Source organism: Phyllobates terribilis, unplaced genomic scaffold (assembly GCF_046119375.1).
Source record: "Phyllobates terribilis strain yellow unplaced genomic scaffold, ASM4611937v1 Scaffold_5__5_contigs__length_657084704, whole genome shotgun sequence".
In the NCBI taxonomy this organism is placed as follows: domain Eukaryota; kingdom Metazoa; phylum Chordata; class Amphibia; order Anura; family Dendrobatidae; genus Phyllobates; species Phyllobates terribilis.
This window is the reverse complement of record NW_027362765.1, coordinates 150524745-150550955: the sequence shown is the minus strand read 5'-3', so window position 1 is coordinate 150550955 and position 26211 is coordinate 150524745.

Sequence of the window (26211 nt, the reverse complement as noted above, 5' to 3'; positions counted from 1 at the left end):
GCATGGAAGTTGTTCCTGCATATTAGGTGCAGAGAGGGTTAATGAGCCAGGTTTACAAGGGCATGTTTTTACATGGATGGCTAAGTGCAGGGGGGGAAGCCATCCACTATATCTCCACTCCAGGGAGTGGCCAGGGCTTTAAATAGCCAGTCTTTACACTCAGGTGTGTTCAGTGTCTGGGAAACCTGCTCCAGAGAGGAGCTCACATGTGTTGTGCTGAACCATGTGTGCCTAACCCTGAGTGGCTGGATCCTGGCCGAGATACGGACTGTGCTGCATCTCTGTATTTGGTTTTGCCGTTATGCGAAATGGGCTGTGTTTACTTTATGGACTCCAAGTTGATTTATGACGTTTAATAAATCAACCCGAAATTTAAAGACACAGTGTTCCTTGTCTACCTCCGAACCCAGCCGAGCAAGTAGCTTTACCACAACGTGGAAAATTTGTCTGAAATTTTCATTCCCTTGAGTCCTCAGGCAGCACACAAAAGGGTGTCCTCAGGCATCACAACATCCCTCTCATGTTTTTATTTACTGCTACCAACCATACATCTCACCACTCTTTGGTAGAATATTTGTAGAGGGGTATGATTGGATAATTGGCTTATTTCTAATTAACTGCTAATTAATATGTCTCTACTATCCGGGCAGACAAGCAAAGTTTCATTAACCCTTTTGTGTGCTGCCTGAGGTCGATGAGGAAATATATATATATATATATATATATATATACATATATATTATATTATATATATATATATATATATATAAATATATATACAGTGGTATATAGTGGAAAATACTTATTTTAAAATCCTTTTTGTGCATATCATTTCTGCATCTGGTTTAAAATGAAAAATCATACAACTTGGGGAAAATGAAAATTATTGACATTGCAAGTGCAGCTCATATAAATTAAGGGCATCTAGCTTTCTGCATCATCTGGCCCTACTCAGGACCCTATAGCACTAAATGACCTCTTAACCTATGTGTGGAGGCATTTGTCACCCACAGCTATACAGTTGGCTTTGGGGAAATAATGGTGTAAGTTCATAACAGAGGAAATCAGTATACATTATTATGTGCTATTTATTGGCTGGTGAAGATAAGAATGCTTAATACATAGAATTCTAGTATATGTATAGACACAATTATGATCTATGCTTCACACCACATCTGACTTTGATTTTGTGATATTCTGCGTTTCAAATGACTTACTAGTAAATCTAATGTGCATAATACAAGCAGGAATGTGACCATATGTTACGGTGCCGGGTGGTGGAACCACTGTGCCTTGGTACAAAGAGGAACCAGAGTGGCGTAACTAGGGACCTTACTCGGACCGACCTTGGCTATACGGCAGCTTAGTTGACTCCTTAAACCAAGGAGGGACCGGGAAGGTGGACCAGGTGCTACTCTGGGACCAAACTCGTGTGGGAGCAGGCGACTCCCACGGGACTGACAGCTGACGTGGACTGGCACGGCAGATAGTCTGGTAGACGGGCATGGTTGGTAGGTAGGCAGGCTCGGCAGGCAGGCAGGCTGGCGGGTATGGCTTCATAGACAGGCTGGTGGACATGGCTGATGGACAGGCTGGCAGCAGGGCTGATAGACAGGCTGGCCGGCACTGCTGTTAGACAGGTTAGTGGGCACGGCTGATAGACAGGCTGGTGGGCACAGCTGATAGACAGACTGGTAGGCACATCTGATAGACAGACTGGTGGGCAGTACTGGGACCGGAGAACTGACAGGAAGGTTAGGAACCAAACGGACAACATTGCACAGGCACCTCCAAATTGGTGGATGTGCCTTAAATAATACCTGTCCTCCGGCCATTGGCCAGGAACATCTTAGGACGGCGCACTCGGCCCCTTTAAGAGACAGGGAGCATGCGTGCGCCCTAAGCATAGTGCCCAGGGAACTGCACGCGGTGCGCGCACCCCGGGCACAGACAGCGTAGGAGACAGCCAGCAGTGGGGGAGACACTGGCCGAGGGCCGTGGCAGTAAGGTGATCAGCATCTTTGCCAGGCAGGAGGCAGAGATGCCGGCGCTACAGTACCCACCCTTTATGCCCCCTCTTCTTCAAGCCCGCAAGAAAATTTTCCAGAAGAAGAGGAGCATGAATGTTCTCCATGGGCTCCCATGACCTCTCCTCAGGACCAAACCCCTTCCAATCCACAAGAAAGACATTTTTTCCTCTTACCCCCTTGGTAGCCAGAATGGTCTATACCTCAAAAACGTCCTCAGCGGAGATTGGAGCTGGAGTGGTACCTGGATCGTCAGAGAAAGGATTGAGGACGACAGACTTGAGAAGAGACACATGAAAGGAATTGGGGATCCGTAACGATGCAGGGAGTTTCAGCTTGTACGCCACAGAATTGATCTGTCTCAGAATCTCGAAAGGACCCCCAATGGACAACGTTGCACAGACATCTCCATGTTGGGGGAGGTGCCTTAAATAATACCTGTCCTCCAGCCATTGGCCCGAGACATCTTAGGACGGCGAGAGTATTCGCGCCCTAAGCACAGTGCCCGGGGATTTGCGTGCGGTGCACGCACCCCGGGCACAGCCAGCGTGGGAGACACCAGCCGGGGGCTGCACCAGTAAGGGGGTCGGTGTCTCTGCCGGGCAGGAGGCAGAGACGCCGGTGCTACACCATAAAGTGATGGGGTCCTAGATCCTGGGCTCCAGTCAGACCAAGTTTAACATCAAACATGGCATTTGTATGTTCTCCCTTTGTTTCCATGGGTTTTCACTGGGCTCTTTGGATTTTCTCCACACTCCAAAAACATACTGATCGGTTTATTTTGAATTTAGCTCTGATAGGGACAGAACTGATTCTGTGATACAAAAAAAAATCTCTCTACACTGCACTATAGAACTGTTTGCTCTATATAAACTGGTAAAATGATGATAATAATACATTTTTGCTACTCACAAACAAAGTAAAAATACATTTATCAATAGTATTCCATGGGGGAAAAAAACAGTACCAGCATAGCCATTCTTGCATACTTTATTGGGATATAACAAATCATTTCTAATCTTGGGGTATATACAGTATAGGCTGTGTTCTACTGTGAAGACACATTGTTGTGAATTTATCAATATAGAGCAGAGCCTGGGAATATGATCAATCTCTTTTGTGACATAATTAAAAACCAGGGTGACATCATCACAATAGAACACAGTCTAGGAATAAAGGCACATTATTATGATGTCGTTATAAAATGTTACAGAATAGAAAATAATCACTACTGTAGATAAAAAAAAACAAGGCAAGTGACTGACAAACTCAGCTCCAAATGGATTCATCTTCTGTTGGACCTTTGGAGCCCCAGGAGAGAATCTTTTGGTATGCTAGGGCGCAAATCCGACTGTGGATTGATAATTTAATAAAATGTATACATCTAAGAGCTCCCACAAATGATCATTGATGATACTGAATGCGAATGTTATATCCTGCTTTTATTCTAAAATGTACTTGAATAATTACTGGAGAATTGTAACACAAACTATCAGCTGTATAATACAATAGTCCCCACTCAGCAGCAGACACCGGGCATCTGACCACATACATTGATTTGTTCATTTCTGGATGAATAGTCTTACAATCGGATTTGTGACAAATGTTAGCTCACATTACAGACAGAATGACCAAACTTTAAATGGCCACAATCCAAACAAGTAATCACCAGGGCCAGACCGGCATTGAACAATGGCTCGATGTCAAATATGTGCAAATCCCAAAGTTTTTCTAAAAGAGAGACACTTTTTAAAGGAGGCACTCCAAACTGGGTGGTGGCGCCCACAACTAAGATGGCCACCAACTTAAGCAGAGTTTCCCACAACATATCTATTATTAATGGTAGTTTAACATAGTTAAGAGCTGGCATCTAAAATCTTTGGTCTGGAGTTGCTCAGTAATGAATAGTGATGAGCGAGCATACTCGCAAGTACTCGTTACTCGCCCGAGCATCTCAGTACTCGAGATGCTCGGAGCTCGCCGAGTACTTGCGAGATGCTCGGGTGGATGCTTGGGGCCCCTCCCTGCATGTTTGGCGCTCTTTAGAGTGCCAATCAACATGCAGGGATTGCCTGCCACTCATTGTAATGCTGCAGCCATGGTGGTTTTGGCATTACATTGATTTGCTGGCCACACAGCGTCATCAGGTCTATATCAGACCTGGCGCCGCTGTGCTTGTCAGTCTACTCCGCAATCAGTAGGAGGACCAGGGTGCGGAAGTGGAAGACGAGGTGGTGGATGATATAGTAACTGACCCAACCTGGGAGAAGGACATGCAGAGCGAGGAGAAAAGGACACAGGGGGAGGGAGGCAGAGCACCCCAACAGGCAGGAAGAAGCAGTGTGGAGGCCACAGACAGAAGGCAGGCAACCATTCCCCGTAACACCAACACAAAGGAAGTTGCCAGTACAACTGTTAGGTCTTCCCGAGTCTGGTTGTTTTTTAAAGACTCTGCCAATAACTCCAAAAAGGCCATTTGCACCACCTGCCAGGCCAGCATCAGCAGGGGTGGCAAAACTAGCAGCCTGACCACCACCAGCATGATCAGGCACATGGCAGCAAAGCAACCGACTTCGTGGGCCGAACCCCAAGGTCCAGGAACAGTGTCTGTGGGTGGCACCATTGCTTCTTCCGCTGTTGTGCATGCAAGCCAATCCTCTGTCCATGGTGTATGCGAAGATGCCTCCTGCCCTGCATCTGTCGTTGCACACTCTCAAGTAGCAGCATCAGGAATTACGTCCAAGTCCTTGTCCCAGCGCAGCGTTCAGTTGTCCATACCCCAGTCCTTGGAACGCAAGCACAATTACGCAGCCAATGCCCCACAGGCCACACTACTAAATTCTCACATTTCACGACTGCTTGGGCTTGAAATGTTGCCTTTTAGGTCGTGGAGACGGAAGCATTCCACAACCTGATGACGGCGACCGTCCCTCGGTACTCGGTCCCCAGCCGCCACTATTTCTCCTGGTGTGCCGTCCCCGCATTACACAAGCACGTGTCCCAAAACATTAGCTGTGCCCTCAACAACTCAGTTACCGGAACGTCCACCTAACCACGGACACGTGGACAAGTGCTTGTGGGCAGGGACGGTACATCTCACTGACGGCACACTGGGTTAAAATAGTGGAAACCGTGACCCAGTCGGACCTTTGGATGGAACACGTCCTCCCGACGCCAAGGATTGCGGGCCCTAGGTCAATCAGGGTTGCCCCCGTGGTCTACAGCTCCTGCAGCTCATCCTCCTCAGCCTCCTCTTCCAGCCTCCATTTCTGAAATGACAACATCAGTCACAAGCTGGAAGCACTGCAGCACTGCCTCGGCCAAGCGGCAACAGGCTGTGCTGAAGCTAATATGCTTAGGTAACAAACCACACAATGCTGAAGAGTTGTGGACAGCTCTGAAAGAGCAGGCAGATCTGTGGCTCACACTCTGAACCTACAGCCAGGCATGGTCGTGTGTGACAATGGCCGGAACTTGGTAGCGGCTCAGAAGCGAGGTGAGCTCACACATGTACCATGCCTGGCCCATGTGCTTAACCTTGTGGTTCAGCGGTTTCTCAAATCCTACCCGGAGCTGCCGGATCAGCTTGTTAAAGTACGCCGCCTGTGTGCCCATTTTAGAAAGTCACCTACAGCTTCCGCCGCCCTTGCCGTGTTTCAGCAGAGTGATGTCCCCACGCGTTGGAACTCTACACTGCAGATGTTGGGAAGTATTTGTGAGCAGAAGAGGGCAGTTGTTGAGTACCAGCATCAACAAGGCCGTCGGTATTCAGTTCAGACTCCACACATAAGACCTCAGGAGTGGACATGGATGTCAGACATATGTACCATCCTCCAAAACTTTGAGGACTCCACCAAGATGGTGAGCGGTGATGACGCCATAATTACCGTCACCATCCCGCTTCTCTGTCTTCTGAAATGCTCTCTGCTCACAATCAAAGAGGATGCATTGCAGGCAGAGCACGATGAGATGGAGCAAGGAACCATATAGGGTGATTACACACAGCCCAGCCTCATCTCATACTAACATGGATTGGGGGACAATGAGGAAGAGGAGGAGGAGGAAGAACAGGAGCCAGTTTCATGCGCTATAGACGGTACTACCTGCACAGTTGTCATACCGTCTGTTCAGGGTGGATGGCCAGAGGGCAGAGAGGAGGAGGAGGAGAGCATGGTAAGTCATCCTCTTGGTGAGGACACGGAAGTCTTGCCTGTTAGTAGTCTGGCACGCATGGCTGAGTTTATGTTACGCTGCCTTTCCCATGACCCTCGCGTTCTCAAGATTTTGGGTGACAGTCATTACTGGTTGGTGACACGTCTAGACCCACACTACAAGGAAAACTTTATATCTCTTATTCCTGAGGCGGACAGGTCTACAAAAGTGGGGCAGTACCAGAAGGCCCTTGTTGCGGGACTAGTAAAAAAAATCCCATCTGAAAACGCTGGTGGCAGAGGTCACACTTCGTTGGACAACCAAGGAGTACAGGCGAGAGAGACACAACTTCAATCCAGCAGAGGCAGGGGAACATTGTCAAATTTCTGGGAGAATTTTCTGAGCCCCTCCCATCGCACAAGCCCTGAGGCGCGGAGTACTCTCACGAGGAGTGCAAAGTTTGGGAAGATGCTGAGGGAGTACCTTGCAGACCGTACCAACGTCCTCCGTGATTCCTCGGTGCCTTATAATTATTGGGTATCCAAGCTGGATACGTGGAATGAACTGACTCTCTATGCCTTGGAGGTCCGGGCCTGCCCTGCCGCCAGCATGTTATCAGAGCGGGTTTTTAGTGCCGCTGGTGGAATTATAACTGATAAGCGCATCCGCCTGTCAACTGAAAATGCTGACAGGCTGACTCTTATAAAAATGAACAAGGGCTGGATTGGGCCAGACTTCTCAACACCACCAAATGATAGCAGCGTAACATAAACTCAAATTCAGTGTCTTTTCTTGGGAGGTGTATTCCCATGCACCTTTTCACACCCAGACATGGGTATACGCTTCCTGATTTTGGCTATTTGCTCTTGTCCTCTTCCTTCTCCTCATCCTCCACCACCATATCACCAGGGTGACCGTGGTCCGTGATGCAACACCCTCATAATTTTTTTAATGGGTGTTTATGATGCCCGTAAAAAAATTTTTTTATACAGTATGTTCATGTATACCCCCAGGGGTAAATGTTTGTCAGCCCATACACTTAGTGCATGGGCATTACAAGTATAGGAGGCCCGCTCCTTTCTAATGGGAACATTTTTTTATAAGGCCCTCCTCCACGTCTCTTCCAAGGGGCATTGGAGTGCCTCCAAATTTTTGGCAACCCTTGCATTCACTGCATAGGCAAACATAATGGGAGACCCACTTCCTAATAATGGGAACATTGTTTTCAGGAGGCCCTCCTCTAAGTCTCTTCAAAGGGGTATTGGGCTGCATCGAAATTTTCAAAGTGGTATTGGGGTGAGTCCAAATTTTGGGCAGCCCTGCCACTCACTGCATACGCAATAACAGTATAGGAGACCCACTCTTTAGTAAAGGGAACAAGAAAACATAGCTGGCTGATGGCTCTCTAAGAATAGTGAGGGCCGACTGCTGGCCCCTTAAGAATAGTAAAGGCCGCATGATGGACCTATAAAAATAGGCTTTTTGACTTTCAGAGTCCCTTCTTCATAAATGAAACACGATGTGTCTGATGATATCTCACACACCACATGGCCAGATAAGATTGTAAAATGTTAAAATGACATTTCCTGGTGAATGCATTTGTCACGGTTGAAAGCAATGCAAAAGTGAAAAAAACGCATCAAAAATGCTACGTGTGAACATAGCCCAAGGTGTGGAGGAGCATTTTTGTTTTTGGTTATTTATTTTGCTTCATATACAAGTCATTACCCTGGAAAGGATGTTCCTTAACATATTTCCCAGGAAAATCCATTTTGGTTTAGTTTCGGTATGTTTCATGGGGACAGCATGGGGATCGCCCCAGGAAGCATTTCTGACCCCCAGGTCACTGTTGTCAACAACGTGGTCAGAGGTATTAAGCCACTTTTACAGGCTCATAATAAAACATTCAAAAACGAAAGTGAAACTTTTTTCCTGTGAAATATGTTAAGGAATTTCTTTTCCAGCGTAAAGACTTGTGTATAAGGTAAAATAAATAACCAAAAACAAACATACTCCTCCACACCTTGGGCTATGTTCACAAGTAGCATTCACCGGGAAATGTAATTTTAACATTTTACAACCTTATCTGGCCATGTGCTGTGTGACACATGCATACAGTGCTGAAAAGGCATGGGGACAGCATGGAGAAGACCCCTGGAAGCATCTCTGACTCCCAGGTCACTGTCTAAAAGTGTGCCCATCAGAAGTGATCCTTGCCGCATCAGAAGATGCAGACTTGCAACTATCCCCGTGCAAGTCCTTGTCCCAGGGCAGTGTTCAATTGTACCTCCCCCATTCCTTGCAATGCAAGCGCAAATATGCAGCCAACCACCCACCCACCCGCAGGCTGCAATACCATACTGCTAGCTTGCACTTGAAATGGGGCCTTTTAGTTTTGAGGAGGCCGAAGCTGGCCACTACCTCATGGCTGCTTCGGCAGCGAGGTATCCATACTCAGTCCCCAGCCGCCCGGCGGCCGGGTGTCCACGCTCGGTTCCCAGCCGCCAGGGGGCGGCCGGGTGTCCACACTCGGTCCCCAGCCGTCAGGGGGCGGCCGGGTGTCCACACACGGTCCCCAGCCGCATGGGGGCAGCCGGGTGTCCATAAAAGGTCCCCACCCGCCCCGATTTCTCCGCGGAATATCCCCACAGACTTTTTTTAGCCCGGCCTACTTTAGGGCAGCATTGGACAAGCCCACCAGAGAACCAGACTCCTCCGGTGGGCCCTGGCTTCTCCATCAGGGCAGTTGAGAGTGCCAAGGTGAGGAGCATGATGATGATGATAGAAGTTAGCATCTGCTTTGTTTTATTGGAATGCAAGCGTAAGTGTGCAAACTGCCACCCACCCACCCCCAGGCTGCAATACCATACTGCTAGCTTGCTTGCACTTGAAATTGGGCCTTTTAGGCATGTGGAGGCAGACGCCGGCCACCATGTCATGGCTGCGTTGGCGGCCCTTTTATCCATACTCAGTCACCCGGCTGGGTGTCCACACTCGGTCGCCAGCCGCCCTGCGGCCGGGCGTCCACACACGGTCCCCAGCCGCATGGGGGCGGCCGGGTGTCCATAAACGGTCCTCAGCCGCCCCGATTTCTCCTGTTACCGACCCACACACTTTTCTTAGACTGGCCAGCTTTAGGGCAGCATTGGACGAGCCCACCAGAGAACCAGACTCCTCCTGTAGGCCCTGGCTTCTCCATCAGGGGAGTTGAGAGTGCCAAGGTGAGGAGCATGATGATGATAGAAGTTAGCATCTGCTTTTTCTTGGAATGCAAGCACATGTATGTAGCAGCGGCTAAGCCTTAGGTGGTCAGCGTTTTGGCGCATATCCTACCTCCTACGAGGATTGCTGGATGTTTTCCTGCTACTATCCCAGTTCTATGACTCCTGTGAAAACAAAGCTTCAGGTGATAAATGATGGATGAGGTGGTGGCAAAGGAGAAAGAGCAGGAGGAACAGGGACCATTCACATCAATATCAGGCCAGTCAACCACACATTTCTTGTAGGATATGTTTCTGTAACAAAAGGAGCGGTTCTGCTACACAGTTATGGGGCATACAGTGAGTGCAATGCCTACCAAACATTTCGAGGCACTCCAATGCCCCTTGGAAGTGACATGGAGGTCAGAGGGCCTTAACTAAGCCGTTTTTTCCATTTATAGCAACTGGGTCTCCTGTACACTGTTGGCCTAAGCAGTGAATGGAAGGCTTTCCAAAAATTATGAGGAACTGCAATGCCCCTTGAAACAGACGTGGATTACAGCGTACTAAAAACCTTCTACCCATTATTGGGGAGTGGGTCTCCGTTAGTTTTCGCCTTTGCATTGAAAAACAAAAGCTGACTAAAATTAGGAGGAAATGCAATGCCCGTTGGAAGAGTCGTGGAGGTTAGAGGTAATTAAAAACCACATTTCAATGCCCCTCGGAAGAGACATGGAGGTCACAGTAGCTTAACAAGACGGTTTTAATGCCCCTTGAAAAAGTGGTGGAGGTCACAGTAGCTTAACAAGAAGCTTTTAATGCCCCTCGGAAGAGACGTGGAGGTCGCAGTAGCTTAACAAGACGCTTTTAATGCCCCTTGGAAAAGTGGTGGAGGTCGCAGTAGCTTAACAAGACGGTTTTAATGCCCCTCAGAAGAGACGTGGAGGTCCCAGTAGCTTAACAAGACGCTTTTAATGTCCCTCGGAAAAGTGGTGGAGGTCCCAGTAGCTTAACAAGACGCTTTTAATGCCCCTCAGAAGAGACGTGGAGGTCAGAGAGGTATAACAACACGCTTTTAATGCCCCTCAGAAGAGACATGTAGGTCAGAGTGGTATAACAAGACGCTTTTAATGCCCCTCAGAAGAGACGTGGAGGTCAGAGTGGTATAACAAGACGCTTTTAATGCCCCTCAGAAGAGACGTGGAGGTCAGAGTGTATAACAAGACGCTTTTAATGCCCCTCAGAAGAGACGTGGAGGTCAGAGTGGTATAACAACATGCTTTTAATGCCCCTCAGAAGAGACGTGGAGGTCAGAGTGGTATAACAACACGCTTTTAATGCCCCTCAGAAGAGACGTGGAGGTCAGAGTGGTATAACAACACGCTTTTAATGCCCCTCAGAAGAGACGTGGAGGTCAGAGTGGTATAACAAGACGCTTTTAATGCCCCTCAGAAGAGACGTGGAGGTCAGAGTGGTATAACAACATGCTTTTAATGCCCCTCAGAAGAGACGTGGAGGTCAGAGTGGTATAACAACACGCTTTTAATGCCCATCAGAAGAGACGTGGAGGTCAGAGTGGTATAACAACATGGTTTTAATGCCCCTCAGAAGAGACGTGGAGGTCAGAGTGGTATAACAAGACAGTTTTAATGCCCTTGGAAGAGACGTGGAGGTCAGAGTGGTATAACAACACGCTTTTAATGCCCCTCAGAAGAGACGTGGAGGTCCCAGTAGCTTAACAAGACGCTTTTAATGCCCCTCGGAAAAGTGGTAGAGGTCCCAGTAGCTTAACAAGACGCTTTTAATGCCCCTCAGAAGAGACGTGGAGGTCCCAGTAGCTTAACAAGACGCTTTTAATGTCCCTCGGAAAAGTGGTGGAGGTCCCAGTAGCTTAACAAGACGCTTTTAATGCCCCTCAGAAGAGACGTGGAGGTCAGAGAGGTATAACAACACGCTTTTAATGCCCCTCAGAAGAGACATGTAGGTCAGAGTGGTATAACAAGATGCTTTTAATGCCCCTCAGAAGAGACGTGGAGGTCAGAGTGGCATAACAAGACGCTTTTAATGCCCCTCAGAAGAGACGTGGAGGTCAGAGTGGTATAACAAGACGCTTTTAATGCCCCTCAGAAGAGACGTGGAGGTCAGAGTGGTATAACAACATGCTTTTAATGCCCCTCAGAAGAGACGTGGAGGTCAGAGTGGTATAACAACACGCATTTAATGCCCCTCAGAAGAGACGTGGAGGTCAGAGTGGTATAACAAGACGCTTTTAATGCCCCTCAGAAGAGACGTGGAGGTCAGGGTGGTATAACAAGATGCTTTTAATGCCCCTCAGAAGAGACGTGGAGGTCAGAGTGGTATAACAACATGCTTTTAATGCCCCTCAGAAGAGACGTGGAGGTCAGAGTGGTATAACAACATGCTTTTAATGCCCATCAGAAGAGACGTGGAGGTCAGAGTGGTATAACAACATGGTTTTAATGCCCCTCAGAAGAGACGTGGAGGTCAGAGTGGTATAACAAGACAGTTTTAATGCCCCTTGGAAGAGACGTGGAGGTCAGAGTGGTATAACAACATGCTTTTAATGCCCCTCAGAAGAGACGTGGAGGTCCCAGTAGCTTAACAAGACGCTTTTAATGCCCCTCGGAAAAGTGGTGGAGGTCCCAGTAGCTTAACAAGATGCTTTTAATGCCCCTCAGAAGAGACGTGGAGGTCCCAGTAGCTTAACAAGATGCTTTTAATGCCCCTCGGAAAAGTGGTTGGGGGTCGCAGTAGCTTAACAAGACGCTTTTAATGCCCCTTACAAGAACTATGCAGTACAGCATATTACAAACATTATTCCCATTATTGGGGAGTGGGTCTCCCATAGTCTTTGCTTATGCCTTCCAAGCAAAAGCTGCCAAAAATTAGGACGGAGGAACTTGCAATGCCCCTTACAAGAGCCATGCAGTACAGCATATTACAAACATTATTCCCATGATTGGGGAGTGGGTCTCCCATAGTATTTGCTTATGCCTTCCAAGCAAAAGCTGCCCAAAATTAGGATGGAGGAACTTGCAATGCCCCTTCCAAGAGCCATGCAGTACAGCATATTACAAACATTTTTCCCATGATTGGGGAGTGGGTCTCCCATAGTATTTGCTTATGCCTTCCAAGCAAAAGCTGCCAAAAATTAGGATGGAGGAACTTGCAATGCCCCTTACAAGAGCCATGCAGTACAGCATATTACAAACATTATTCCCATGATTGGGGAGTGGGTCTCCCATAGTATTTGCTTATGCCTTCCAAGCAAAAGCTGCCAAAAATTAGGATGGAGGAACTTGCAATGCCCCTTACAAGAGCCATGCAGTACAGCATATTACAAACATTATTCCCATGATTGGAGAGTGGGTCTCCCATAGTATTTGCTTATGCTTTGCAAGCAAAAGCTGCCAAAAATTAGGATGGAGGAACTTGCAATGCCCCTTACATGAGCCATACAGTACAGCATCTTAAAAATATTATTCCCATTATTGGGGAGTGGGTCTCCCACAGTCTTTGCTTATGCCTTCCAAGCAAAAGCTGACAGAAATAAGGACGGAGGAACTTTCAATAATGGCAACACGGACCACGGTCACCCTGGTGGTATAGTGGTAGTGGAGGCTGAGGATAAGGAGAAGAACATAAAACAGCCGAAATGAGGAAGCGTATACCCATGTGTGGGTGTGAAGCGGTGCATGTGAATACACCTCCCGAAAAAACACAGTGGATTTGACTTTATGTTACTCTGCTGTCATTTGGTGGTGATGAGAAGTCTGGCCGAATCCAGCCCTTGTTCATTTTGATAAGGGTCAGCTTGTCAGCATTGTCAGTTGACAGGCAAGTGCGCTTATCAGTTATAATTCCCCCAGCGGCACTAAAAACACGCTCCGATAACACGCTAGCGGCAGGGCAGGCCAGGACCTCCAAGGCGTGCAGAGCAAGTTCATTCCAAGTGTCCAGCTTGGATACCCAATAATTAAAAGGCACAGAGGAATCACGGAGGACGCTAGTATGGTCGGCAAGGCACTCCCTCACCATCTTTTTAAACTTTCCACTCCTTGTGAGAGTACCCCGCACCTCAGGGCCTGTAAGCTGGGCGGGTCTCAGAAAACTGTCCCAGAACGTTGACAGTATTCCCCTGCCTCTGCTGGATTGGAGTTGCCTCTCTCTCGCTTGTACGCCTTGGTTGGTCAATGAATTGTGACCTCTGCCGCTAGCGTGTTCAGATGGGAACTTTTTTAACAGTTCTGCAGCAAGGGCCTTCTGGTACTGCCCCATTTTTGTAGACCTCTCCACCTCATGAATAAGAGAGTGAAAGTTCTCCTTGTAGCGGGGGTCTAAAAGTGTCACCAACCAGTAATGACTGTCACCCAACATTTTGACAACGCGAGGGTCACGGTTAAGGCAGCGTAACATAAAGTCAGCCATGCGTGCCAGACTGGTAACGGGCAAGACTTCCGTGTCCTCACCATGATGACGACTGACCATGTTCTCCTCCTCCTCATCCTCCCCCCTGTACTCAGGCCACCCACGCTGAACAGAGGGTATGACAGTTGTACAGGTACTACCGTCTACAGCGCATGACACAAGCTCCTGTTCTTCTTCCTCCTCCTCCTTCTCCTCTCCCTCATTGTCCCCAATGCACGTTGGGATGAGATGAGGCTGGGCTGTGTGTAATCGACCGCTACGCTATCCATCTCATCATACTTTGGCTGCAATGCCTCCTCTTTAATTCTCTGCAGAGAGCGTTGCAAAAGACAGACAAGTGGGATGCTGATGCTAATGATGGCATCATCGCCACTCACCATCTGGGTGGACTCCTCAAAGTTTGTCAAGATGGTACAGATGTCAGACATTCAGGTGCACTCCTGAGGTCTTATGTGTGGAGTCTGACCTGAATACCGACGGCCTTGTTGCAGCTGGTACTCCACAACTGCTCTCTTCTGCTCACAAATCCTTTGCAACATGTGGAGGGTAGCGTTCCAACGTGTGGGGACATCACACCCCAGTCGGTGTGACGGAAGCTGCAAACGCTGCTGCAACACAGCAAGGGCGGCGGAAGCTGTAGCCGACTTACGAAAATGAGCTGACAGGTGGCGTACTTTGACGAGCAGATCTGGCAACTCGGGGTACGATTTAAGAAACCGCTGAACCACGAGGTTAAGCACATGAGCCAGGCATGGTACATGTGTGATCTCGCCTCGCCTCAGAGCCGCCACCAGGTTACGGCCATTGCCACACACGACCATGCCTGGATGTAGGTTCAGCTGTCTCAGCCACAGATCTGCCTGCTCTTTCACAGCTGTCCACAACTCACAAGCAGTGTGAGGTTTCTCACCTAAGCTTAGGAGTTTCAGCACAGCCTGTTGCCGCTTGGCGGAGGCAGTACTGTAGTGCTTCCAGCTTGTAACTGATGTGGTGATATCTGAGATGGAGGCTGAAAATGTGGTGGAGGAGGATGATGCTCAGGAGCTGTACACTGTGGGGGCAACTCTGACTGACATAGGGCCCGCAATCCTCGGTGTGGGGAGGATGTGTTCCGTCCCAAGGTCCGACTGGGTCCCGGCTTCCACTATGTTTACCCAATGTGCCGTCAGGGAGATGTACCGTCCCTGGCCACAAGCACTTGTCCACGTGTCCGTTGTCAGGTGGACTCTCCCAGTAACTGCGTTGTTGAGGGCACGGCAGATGTTTTGGGACACGTGCTTGTGTAGTGTGGGGATGGCACACCGGGCAAAATAGTGTCGGCTGGGGACCGAGTACCGAGGGACGGCCACCGCCATAAGGTTGCGGAAGGATTCCGTCTCCACCAGCCTAAAAGGCAGCATTTCCAACGCAAGCAGTCGTGAAATGTGCGACTTTAGGACTGTGGCCTGTGGGGCGTTAGCTGCGACTTTCCGCTTTCGTTCAAATGTCTGGGATATGGACAATTGAACGCTGCGGTGGGACGTGGACGTGGACGTTGATGGTGTTTCTTGAGAAACTGCCATAACAAGTGAAGACTGAGAGGAGGGGGCATCTTTGCATGCAGTATGGACAGGGGATTGCCTTGCACACACAACAGGGGGTTCTATTGCACGCACAACAGCGGAAGAAGCAGTGGTGACACCCGCTGACACTGGTCGTGGACAGTGGGGTTCGCCCCACAAAGTCGGGTGCTTTGCTGCCATATGCCTGATCATGCTGGTGGTGGTCAGGCTGGTAGTTTTGTCACTCCTGCTGATGCTGGCATGGCAGGTGGTACAAATGGCCTTTTTGGGGTTATCAGCAGAGTCTTTAAAAAAATTCCAGATTCTGGAAGACTTACCGCTTGTACTGGCAACGTCCCTCGTGTTGGTGTTACGGGGAACGGTTGCCCGCCTTCTGTCTGCGGCCACCACACTGCTTCTTCCTGCCTGTTGGGGTACTCTGCCTCCCTCCCCCTGTGTGCTGCTGGCCTCACTCTGCATGTCCTCCTGCCACGTTGGGTCAGTTACCAGATCATCCACCACCTCCTCCTCTTCCACTTGCGCACCACGATCCTCCTCCTCACTTCCTGGCAATTGTGTCTCGTCATCGTCCACCTCTTGTGACAAATTGCCAGCGTCGACTTCCTGTGGCCGTGGCTGTTCAAATATTTGTGCATCGCTACATGGGATCTCCTCTTCCACCACTTCAAGCGGAGCAGGCGAGGGGCACAAATCTGGAAATGGACCAGTGAACAGCTCTTCAGAGTGTCCAAGTGTGGGATCAGTTGCTGTCTGACGACACTCGGCATGGTGGGAGGAAAGAGCATCAGGGTGAGGAGGAGTATGCGGTCGAGACTCACGGCTACTAAGAGTCGACCGTGTGGAAGACAGACCGGAGGTGGTGGTGCCCAGGTAACTGGAAGTATTATCTGCTATCCAATTAATAACCTGTTCACACTGATCAGTTCGCAATACTGGTGTTGTTCTGTGCTTCCCTAGTAATTCGGTCAAGAAGTGGGAGCGAGAAGATGTGGCTGTTGGTTGTGGCATATTTTCACCTTGGCCACGGCCATGGCCTCTGCACGCACCATCACCACAACGTCCACTTCCACGTCCCTTGCCACGCGCCTTGCCCATTGTAAAGGAAGTAAAATAGCTTACACTCGCACTATCAATGGAAAAAGGGTAATAAAAAGTAGATTAGAACCGTGGAAGTGGAAAACCACAGTTCTATTTCTCTGGCCTACACCCGACTCTTTTAAACAATCTGAACAATCAGGGAGAAAATATTACTGTTTTTCTTTACGGAAAAAATACCAAAAGCTGAATAATAGAGATTTTTTACCGTGGAAGAGCAAAAGCACAGTTATAATTTACTGGTGTATGTATACCAGACTTTTTTAAATATATATATATTTGCGGCTGAACAGTGAGCAACACACTCAAACTGTTTTTTTTAGATACAAATGTCCCAAAAGTGGATAATACAGAGATTTGACCCGTGGAACTGCAAAACCACACTTGTATTTCTGGGGCGTACACCAGACTATTTTCAACAGATATATTTGTGTCTGAACAATCAGGAGACACTATTATTTATTTTTTACGGCAAAAAATTCCAAAAGCAGGATAATAGAGATTTTTTTACCGTGGAACAGCAAAACCACAGTTAAAATTTACTGGTGTATACCAGACTATTTTCAACAGATATATTTGTGTCTGAACAATCAGGAGACACTATTATTTAATTTTTATGTCAAAAAATGCCAAAAGCAGGATAATAGAGATTTTTTGCCGTGGAACAGCAAAACCACAGTTATAATTTACTGGTGTATACCAGACTATTTTCAACAGATATATTTGTGTCTGAACAATCAGGAGACACTATTATTTATTTTTTATGGCAAAATATGCCAAAAGCAGGATAATAGAGATTTTTTACCGTGGAACAGCAAAACCACAGTTATAATTTACTGGTGTATACCAGACTATTTTCAACAGATATATTTGTGTCTGAACAATCAGGAGACACTATTATTTATTTTTTATGGCAAAATATGCCAAAAGCAGGATAATAGAGATTTTTTACCGTGGAACAGCAAAACCACAGTTATAATTTACTGGTGTATACCAGACTATTTTCTACAAATATATTTGTGTCTGAACAATCAGGAGACACTATTATTTATTTTTTACAGCCAAAAATTGCGAAAAGCAGAATAATACAGAGATTTGACCCGTGGAACTGCAAAACCACACTTGTATTTCTCGGGCCTACACCAGACTATTTTCAACAGATATATTTGTGTCTGAACAGTCAGGAGACACTATTATTTATTTTTTACGGCAAAAAATGCAAAAAGCAGGATAATAGAGATTTTTTACCGTGGAACAGCAAAACCAGTGTTATAATTTACTGGTGTATACCAGACTATTTTCAACAGATATATTTGTGTCTGAACAATCAGGAGACACTATTATTTATTTTTTACGGCAAAAAATGACAAAAGCAGGATAATAGAGATTTTTTACCGTGGAACAACAAAACCAGTGTTATACTTTACTGGTGTGTACCAGACTATTTTCAACAGATATATTTGTGTCTGAACAATCAGGAGACACAATTATTTATTTTATACGGCAAAAAATGCCAAAAGCAGGATAATAGAGATTTTTTACCGTGGAACAGCAAAACCACAGTTATAATTTACTGGTGTATTCCAGACTTTTTTAAATATATATATATTTGTGGTTGAACAGTGAGCGACACACTCAAACTGGGTTTTTTTTAGATACAAAAGGCACAAAACTGGATAATACAGAGATTTCACCCGTGGAACTGCAAAACCACACTTCTGTTTCTGTGGCCTATACCAGACTCTTTTCAACAGATATATTTGTGTCTGAAAAATCAGAGACACACTTTTTTTGGGGGTTTTTTTTGGGGGGGGACACCAATAGGTTAATAAGACGGGTATTTGTACAGTGTAAAGGAGGGGAAAAAAAAAGAGGATTTAGATGAAAAAAAAGGATTTTTCCTGGCCCCAGAGACCTGGAGCTAAGTTCAGCAATTTCAGAAACAGGAGCACACAGGACTATAATGCAGTGTTTGCTGGTATAACCCCACTGCGTCTCCTATACAGCCTGCCTGTCTGCCTGATATCTGGGATGGATATGAGTCCTGAGAAGGACTGTTTGTTTGATCTGGCAGCCTTTACAGACCATACACTAACTATTTCGCAGGATAAATCTCTCCCTAGCTCAGCAGCGCTGTCCCTACACTGTCTAATCCGGAGCGACGGTGTCCAAGATGGCGGCGCCTGGTTTTAAATACTCGAGGTGACGCTGTGCGGCCAGCCAATCACTGTAATGCCCACAAGCAACATGGCTGCGGCATTACAGTGACTGGCTGGCAATCCCTGCATGTTCATTGGCTCTGTAAAGAGGTCCAAACATGCAGGGCGGAGACCCGAGCTCCCGCCCAAGTAACCCGGAAATGCTCGGTGCTCGCAGTGTCGAGCATGCTCGCTCAACGCTAGTAATGAAGTCTAATATTTAGTATTTCTGCTTCCATTAAAGTCAATGCTTTCAGGGGAAAACATCTAAATAAATGATGTCTGGCTGCAGCAGTCATTTTGCATAGCTCCCTTTATATAGATTTATGTAGCTCTATCTGTGATGGATATACCACACATGCAGCTGGTCGAACTGCACAGGGCGTCATGAAGAACTAATGTATATACTGTATGTCAGTCAGGACACTGCTGTGATCATTCTGTTCTCTCCCATGTAAATCTCCTCTACTGACTCAGGATATTGGGCAAAGGGCCCAGCAATTGTTTGTACTTAGTAGATACCTTTAAATAAAATTAAAGCACCACTCCAGCGTTTTGTTTTTTATTTTACCACTAGAGTGTGGCAGTAATGTAAGTTAACTGCCCCTAGTATTATACTCACCAGCCACCTTCTTCCTCTGTTCTCTGCTCCACTCCGCTCCGGTTGGTCTTCTACATGTTGTGACCTGCTGGATCACTCCATTGTTTGCTGAGCGATCCGGAAGTCACAACTCAATGTAAGTCTTTGAGAGCCAGAAGAAGGAGAGAACAAGATTCTGATTGTAATGCACACGCCCGGACTGACTGGCGTGTGCGTGTTTATGTAGTGATTCCACTGTGCCATGAACCGGAGAGTGCCTGGAGGGGCGTAACTAAGTATCTGCCCGATCCGACCAAGGTCGCACGACGGCATACGACGCCAGTGCACCAGGGAGGAACCGAGCAGAGGAACCAGGGTCTACTCCAGGTCAGACTCCGGACACGGCTGTTGACCCACACCGGGGAATACTGGAACAGGCAGACTAGAGCGCAGGCTGGGTAGGGTCCAGTACAGACTGGGAGACAAATTCGAAACCGCAGACGCGGTGGACAGGGCCGAGCAAAGCGAAAACCGCAGACGCGGCGGACAGAGCTGAGCAAAGCGAAAACCGCAGACGCGGCGGACAGAGCTGAGCAAAGCGAAAACCGCAGACGCGGCGGACAGAGCTGAGCAAAGCGAAAACCGCAGACGCGGCGGACAGAGCTGAGCAAAGCGAAAACCGCAGACGCGGCGGACAGAGCTGAGCAAAGCGAAAACCGCAGACGCGGCGGACAGAGCTGAGCAAAGCGAAAACCGCAGACGCGGCGGACAGAGCTGAGCAAAGCAAAAACCGCAGACGCGGCGGACAGAGCTGAGCAAAGCGAAAACCGTCTGCGGCGGACAGAGCTGAGCAAAGCGAAAACCGCAGACGCGGCGGACAGAGCTGAGCAAAGCGAAAACCACAGACGCGGCGGACAGAGCTGAGGAAGGCGAAAACCGCAGACGCGGCGGACAGAGCTGAGCAAAGCGAAAACCGCAGACGCGGCGGACAGAGCTGAGCAAAGCGAAAACCGCAGACGCGGCGGACAGAGCTGAGCAAAGCGAAAACCGCAGACGCGGCGGACAGAGGTGAGCAAAGCGAAAACCGCAGACGCGGCGGACAGAGGTGAGCAAAGCGAAAACCGCAGACGCGGCGGAACAGGGCTCTGTTCACACAGAACAGACTAGAAGGGAAAGGCAGAACCAGATACCCACAGGGTACTTGCAGAGAAGTAGCGAGTGGACCACAAACTCACAAACGGAAGTACAGTGACAACGAGCAGGAGTTAGGTACGAGTTCAGACTCTGCAGAAAAAGGAAGGGAACGGACATAGAGGCAAAACAGGTAAAGGATAGGAGAGAGTTCAGACTGGAACTGAGTGTACGGAGGAGACCGACACTGCAGCGGAATACAGGAGCGGGTCTGGGAATACGGCCCCAGAAGGCGGGAGGAACAGGCTAGGAGCGCGTTCAGACAGGCCTAGAAATACAGCCTCCAGGATAGGCAGACAAGAGAACACAGACAGGACTCAGTTCAGACACGGGAACTGATACCGCAAGGCAGGAGACAAAGACAGGACTCAGTTCAGACACGGGAACTGATACCGCAAGGCAGGAGACATAGACAGGACTCAGTTCAGACACGGGAACTGATACCACAAGGCAGGTAACATAGACAGGACCTGGCATGTCAGAGACAAAAGCCAACTGACAGGGCAAGATGCTCAGGCCTGGGTTAATTGGGGCAGCTGGTTTAAATGCCAGGTGACAGACAGCAATAGGCTGAGGACGCACAAGGGGTGTGCCTGCAGCAGGTACAAAAAGCAGGAAGTGATCGGGCGCCGCCCTTAAGCAGCAGACACAGAAGCAAACAGACCGCATGGAGGGAAGCCAGGAGACACCCTGGACTGGAGATCAAGTGCGCGCTCTTGCACAGTGGGAGATGGACCACTATGCAAGGACGCCGCCAGGTATGTTACAGTACCCCCCCCTTACGCCCCCTCTTCTTCAGGCCTGCCAGAATGTTCCGCAGGGAATTAGAGGGCCAATCCTTTACTTCAAGGAGATCACTTCCACTGTCCACTGGAGAAACTGGTCTCATCTGGGTAGCTAGGATGCTACCTCCTATCCAGCCATCCTCAGCAACAGACGAAACAGGTGGAGTACCAGGAACAGCACACAGGGAAGTCTCTCTCCACTTATTATCAGGTAGCACCCCAGAGGGTTCAGGAGACAACTGGAAGTCCTCCGCCGGGTTGGAGGAGTGCAGAGACTCGGGGGTAACCTCTGCTTCGGGGTACATCTTGTCAAACTCACAGGATGAAATGGGCGAGGTATCAGGTACAAGGTGTAGAAAAGTCCCTGTTACCTTGTTATCTGGTGGTACCCAGGAGGATTCAGAAAACAACTGGGGGTCCTCCGCCGGGTCGGAATAGTGCAGAGACTCGGGGGTAACCTCTGCTTCGGAGTACACTAGGTCGGACTCGCTGGATGAAGCGGGCGAGGTATCAGGTACCGAATATAGAAGAGTACCTGTCCATTCGTTATCAGGTAGCACCCCGAAGGGTTCAGGAGACAACTGGAGGTCCTCCGCCTGGTCGGAGGGGTTTAGAGACTCGGGGATAACCTCTGCTTCGAGGTACATCTTGTCAAATTCACAGGAAGAAATAGACGGGTTATCAGGTACAGGGTGAGAAAAAGTCACTGTCTCTTTGTTATCTGGTGGTACCCCAGAGGAGTCAGGAAACAACTGGAGGTCCTCTGCCGGGTCAGAAGAGTGCAGAGGCTCGGGGAAAACATCTGCTTCAGAGTACACTAGGTCGGACTCACTGGACGAAGCAGGCGAGGTATCGGGTACCGAGTATTGGAAAGTCTCTGTCCATTCACCACCAGGTGGCACCCCAAAGGGTTCTGGAGACAACTGGAGGTCCTCCGCCTGGTCAGAGGGGTGTAGAGACTCATGGGTAACCTCTGCTTCAGAGTACACTAGGTCGGACTCACTGGACGAAGCAAGCGAGGTATCAGATCCAGGATATAGGAAAGTCTCTGTCCATTCACCACCAGGTGGCACCCCGAAGGGTTCTAGAGACAACTGGAGGTCCTCCGCCTGGTCGGAGGGGTGTAGAGACTCGGGAGTAACCTCTGCTTCGGAGTACACTAGGTGGGACTCACTGGACGAAGCGAGCAAGGTATCAGGTATAGAGTATAGGAGAGTCTCTGTCCTTTCGCTACCAGGTAGCACCCCGAAGGGCTCAGGAGACAACTGGAGGTCCTCCGCCAGGTCGGAGGGGTGAAGAGACTCATGGGTAACTTCTGCTTCAGAGTACACTAGGTTGGACTCACTGGATGAAGCAGCCGAGATATCAGGTACCGAGTATAGGAAAGTCTCTGTCCATTCGCTACCAGGTAGCACCCCGAAGGGTTCAGGAGACAACTGGAGATCCTCCGCCTGATCGGAGGGGTGTAGAGACTCAGGGGTAACCTCTGCTTCGGAGAACACTAGGTCGGACTCACTGGATGAAGCGGGCGAGGTATCAGGTGCAGGGTATAGGGAAGTATCTCTCCAATTGTCCTCAAGTGGTATCCCGGGGGATTCAGGAGGCAACAGGGGGTCCTCCGGTGTGAATTCTGGGTGGGCAGCAGTCTCTTCGGGCAGGAGAACTGGTGCACTACCCACGCACATTACCCGTTGGGGCTTCTCCGGGATACAGGGAGATGAAGCTTCAGTAGGGACTTCAAGGTTGGGGTCAGGAGGTCTCAGGGAGGACAGACCCTGGCGTGACGGCTTGCCTCTACGTCTAGCACATCTGGACTGCCTCTTGAGGTTGGGAGAAGTATTCCGGAGAGTGTAGTCACCCTGTGAGGATTCTGGGTGGGCAGTAGTCTCATTGGGCTGGAGGACTATTGCGCTACCCACACACATTACCCATCGGGGCTGCTCCGGGATACTGGGAAGTGAAGCTTCAGCAGGAGCCTCCGGGTTAGGATCATCGAAGACCATTAGAAAAGCCACCAGGAAGGCCATTATGTCCAGGACAATAGGATCCTGTGTTTCCCATAGGGGGTTGATCCATTCCAAGGCATCACCCGCTAGGTTAGACATAATGAATCCCACCTTAACCCGATCGGTGGGAAAACAAAGAGGGTAGAACTTGAAGTGTAGCATGCATTGCTCCACAAATGCACGACTCTGTCTTGGATCCCCATAGTAACGTGGCGGATCCGCAGGAACGAGAGCTGATAGATCCATCTGGACAGGTGCGTAATTCGCCTGGAACTCAGCTAGAGAAAAAAAAAAAAAAATTTATTTATTTTTAATGCACGTAGTTGCTGGAAAAAGTCTCAGAGAGCGAAGGCCGTGGGGCTCAACGGGAACCATGGCCTGAGCATGCTGTAATGCACACGCCCGGACTGACTGGCGTGTGCGTGTTTATGTAGTGATTCCACTGTGCCATGAACCGGAGAGTGCCTGGAGGGGCGTAACTAAGTATCTGCCTGATCCGACCAAGGTCGCACGACGGCATACGACGCCAGTGCACCAGGGAGGAACCGAGCAGAGGAACCAGGGTCTACTCCAGGTCAGACTCCGGACACGGCTGTTGACCCACACCGGGGAATACTGGAACAGGCAGACTAGAGCGCAGGCTGGGTAGGGTCCAGTACAGACTGGGAGACAAATTCGAAACCGCAGACGCGGTGGACAGGGCCGAGCAAAGCGAAAACCGCAGACGCGGCGGACAGAGCTGAGCAAAGCGAAAACCGCAGACGCGGCGGACAGAGCTGAGCAAAGCGAAAACCGCAGACGCAGCGGACAGAGCTGAGCAAAGCGAAAACCGCAGACGCGGCGGACAGAGCTGAGCAAAGCGAAAACCGCAGACGCGGCGGACAGAGCTGAGCAAAGCGAAAACCGCAGACGCGGCGGACAGAGCTGAGCAAAGCGAAAACCGCAGACGCGGCGGACAGAGCTGAGCAAAGCGAAAACCGCAGACGCGGCGGACAGAGCTGAGCAAAGCGAAAACCGCAGACGCGGCGGACAGAGCTGAGCAAAGCGAAAACCGTCTGCGGCGGACAGAGCTGAGCAAAGCGAAAACCGCAGACGCGGCGGACAGAGCTGAGCAAAGCGAAAACCGCAGACGCGGCGGACAGAGCTGAGCAAAGCGAAAACCGCAGACGCGGCGGACAGAGCTGAGGAAGGCGAAAACCGCAGACGCGGCGGACAGAGCTGAGCAAAGCGAAAACCGCAGACGTGGCGGACAGAGCTGAGCAAAGCGAAAACCGCAGACGCGGCGGACAGAGCTGAGCAAAGCGAAAACCGCAGACGCGGCGGACAGAGCTGAGCAAAGCGAAAACCGCAGACGCGGCGGACAGAGCTGAGCAAAGCGAAAACCGCAGACGCGGCGGAACAGGGCTCTGTTCACACAGAACAAACTAGAAGGGAAAGGCAGAACCAGATACCCACAGGGTACTTGCAGAGAAGTAGCGAGTGGACCACAAACTCACAAACGGAAGTACAGTGACAACGAGCAGGAGTTAGGTACGAGTTCAGACTCTGCAGAAAAAGGAAGGGAACGGACATAGAGGCAAAACAGGTAAAGGATAGGAGAGAGTTCAGACTGGAACTGAGTGTACGGAGGAGACCGACACTGCAGCGGAATACAGGAGCGGGTCTGGGAATACGGCCCCAGAAGGCGGGAGGAACAGGCTAGGAGCGCGTTCAGACAGGCCTAGAAATACAGCCTCCAGGATAGGCAGACAAGAGAACACAGACAGGACTCAGTTCAGACACGGGAACTGATACCGCAAGGCAGGAGACAAAGACAGGACTCAGTTCAGACACGGGAACTGATACCGCAAGGCAGGAGACATAGACAGGACTCAGTTCAGACACGGGAACTGATACCGCAAGGCAGGTAACATAGACAGGACCTGGCATGTCAGAGACAAAAGCCAACTGACAGGGCAAGATGCTCAGGCCTGGGTTAATTGGGGCAGCTGGTTTAAATACCAGGTGACAGACAGCAATAGGCTGAGGACGCACAAGGGGTGTGCCTGCAGCAGGTACAAAAAGCAGGAAGTGATCGGGCGCCGCCCTTAAGCAGCAGACACAGAAGCAAACAGACCGCATGGAGGGAAGCCAGAGAGACACCCTGGACTGGAGATCAAGTGCGCGCTCTTGCACAGTGGGAGATGGACCACTATGCAAGGACGCCGCCAGGTATGTTACACTGATAGACTTATATTGAGAGCTTGTGACCGTTACCTCTGACTTCCGGTCTGTCAGAAGATCGAAATAATACACTTCTTCTTTACAAGCAGATTGTAAACTACTACTGATATATAGTAATTCATTTCTAAATGTAAGTACATCTTTCTATATAATATATAGTACCTGTATGTAGCGTCGGCGTCTCTGCCTCCTGCCGGGCAGAGACGCCGATCCCCTCACCGCCGTGGTCCCGGTCCGGCGTCCTCTGGATCCCCTCCTGCGTCTGCCCGGGGTGCGCGCACCGCGCACAGTTCCCTGGGCACTGTACTTAGGGCGCGCGCTCCCTCCCTCTTAAAGGGGCCAAGCGCGTCGTCCTAAAGAGTCCCCGGCCAATGGCTGGAGGACTGCCCTTATATAAGGCACCTCCTCCAGAATGGAGGTGCCTGTGCAAGATTGTTGTTTGTGTGCTAACACTCTCCTCAGTCCTCAGGTTCCAGTGCCCGCCTGCCTGTCTATCAGCCATGCCCGCCAGCCTGTCTGTCAGCCGCGCCCGCCTGCTTGTCTACCCACATCACCTGCCTGTCTACCAGCCGTGCTCATCTGCTGTGCCTGTCGGCTTCGGCCATCAGTCCCGTGGGAGTCGCCTGCTGTCATACAAGGTCGGTCCCAGAGTGGCACCTGGTTCACCTTCCCGGTCCCTCCTTGGTTCACGGAGTCGACTAAGCCAGGGTCAGCAAGGGTAGGCACTTAGTTACGCCCCTTTG